Source organism: Pygoscelis adeliae, unplaced genomic scaffold (assembly GCF_000699105.1).
Source record: "Pygoscelis adeliae isolate BGI_AS28 unplaced genomic scaffold, ASM69910v1 Scaffold92, whole genome shotgun sequence".
NCBI lineage: Eukaryota > Metazoa > Chordata > Aves > Sphenisciformes > Spheniscidae > Pygoscelis > Pygoscelis adeliae.
Window position 1 is genome coordinate 2,777,512 of NW_008824306.1, and position 2,409 is coordinate 2,779,920.

Here is a 2,409-nt window from a genome sequence, read left to right on the forward strand (position 1 = left end):
CCTTTCTTTTAGTCTCCTCATAAAATCTGAAAAATATTTTTAAAATGGCAGAGCTTCAGAAATAACATGTGACTCAAGGATGAAGAGAAGAGAGGAAAGCAGTGTATCTGGTGCTATAGTATTAAAAGTTAGATACTGAGAAGTGCCACTTTCCACTGTCTGTATTTAAAAAAAAAAAAAAAAATTTCTTCCATCTGTGACCAATTCAGAATAGATCAGGATTAGTTTTCAATCTCTTCCTTTGGAAAGTTATCCCAAAGTCCACTGGAACTTGTCATTAAGGAGACTTTCAGCTTAAATGTTCTTTACTTAATTAACCAGTTACAAGTAGTTCTACCTCTTTTTAGTTACCAGTAGTAATATCTCTTTTCAGTCCCCTATTGGCCTTCTATAGGTGGCCTCCTGTTTTTCTGCCTTTTCAATCTGTTCCTAAAATGTAGGCCTACTTTAAAGACCCTGTAATATCTTAATATAAGGGGAAAAAAGCATATTGAAGTATGTTCATAGGAATTATTTCTCTGGATCTTAAAAAGATAAGTCTTATCTATATGTGGTAGCATTTGTTTGCCTCTTCAGAGTCCCAGTTTGCTTTTTCATCTTGCAGCCTTCTAGTGCATCTAATGGTGCACCTGCCTGCAATGTACCCTGTCCTCCCATCCTTTCCCCATTGAAGAAGCCACTGAAGCATCTTGTTTGTGTAGGGCTTTATTCAGGCTTGATTTGTTATAAACTCAGTTTTATAAATTTCATGAGAAGTTTAAAAAAAAAACCCCAACGCTTCTGTTTAGCATAGAAGGTAGCAATGGCTTGTGGTAGCCCTTTGTGCCAGAAGAGTTCGTGCCACAGGTGTGGGCTGGTCCTCAGGATCTGCTGTCCTGATGGAGGTGTGCTCTGCCATCAGGGATGGAAACCACTGCGGCATCAAGGCGTGTTCATCTGAACAGAGTTTCATCCCAACTCCTGAGGTAGTCTTTCACCCTTTCAGGTAGCCTGGAGGCAGACAAGTCAGCGTGGCTGTTGACTTCACTGGTACGCAGCTTATCCGGTTTCTTGAAGGGCTCCAGCCATCCCAGCTGAACGATGCTGGCAACAGACCTGTGTTGCTTTCTTTCAGTGAGGTGACAGCTCTCCAGGTCCCTGCCAGTCCATCATTTCCTCATGAGTCCAAATTCACACATCGGTTAGATTTTTAGGATGTGTAAGTAAGATCCATCAGCAAAGCAGCTTTGAAAATAGAGTGCCTCCGGGCACTGGTCACGTGAGTCCCTAGGGGGTTCCGCAGTCTCCAAAGTCCTGGCAGAAGAGGAGGGGTTGCTAGCAGGATGCAGGTGGGCAATTCTCAGCTCAGGCTGCTAAACCACTGCGGAGAAAAGAGCCAAACATACGTCAGCAGTAGAAGTGCTGTGAGAAGCCAGCCTAGAAAACAGAGGGCAGGTGGAGATGTGCTGCAGGGTTATAAAACAGCTGGAATTTCCTTAATTGCCCGGAACTTCGTGCTTACGTAGATTAGGTTATTGTAGTCCATTCGAGCGGTGACAAAGCTGTGAATAACTGAGATGGTGTCTGCCAGGATGGGACAGAGTCTGGGTTTAGCTGTAGACAGGTATTACTGGTGGACGATGCTGTGTGAGAGCAGCACAGAAACCAGTAACGTTTACAGATGTCCAGACCGATGGCAATATGTGGACTGCCTTTGCAGAGCCTCTTGTCGTTTGTCAGGCACAGAGTGCAAATTCTTCTGTATCAAGAGCTGTCTGTATTTTCCATGCACAACCCCATAGCTGCTGTAAATAATGAACGCTTTGCTTTCCTGATATGCTTAACCTCTGGCTTAGACCACGTATATGCTCAGAATAGCAAATACGTTGTTATGCAGTGTGAAGCTACGATAGCTGTGTTTTATGTAGATGTAATGCAGTGTGTTTGCCCTCCTTAAACCTACTGATTAAAGAATGTACATTTTGTTCAGCTGATACTGATTAAAGAATGTACATTTTGTTCAGCTGAATTATTTACATTTTAGCGTTCATGACACTTTTCGTCCCTTCTTTGGTAACAGTCTGTGGTACTGTGACTGTTCCTGATCATGAAGAGAGATGCTGCCATTAGGTTTTTTAGCATTATTTATTGAAAAGTTCCTTACGCAAAAATCAAACTTTGAGTTCTTCATGGCCTGGACAAAGGAAACATTTTTCTCCAACCTCCTCCCTGTTGGTCTCCTGGCATAACAAGCTGCCATTTCAGATATTCAGGGACTTCTTTTGTTCGCCTGTCTTTTGCGGGGGTTTATTTTGTTTTGCTGGATTTCAGTTTATTTGCAAGATCCTTATCAGATGGAGCCCTTTAAAAGGGAGGGCAGATGCTCTTGGGCCTTCTCTTGCCAGCTTAAAAAATCGTGGAAACGAACTT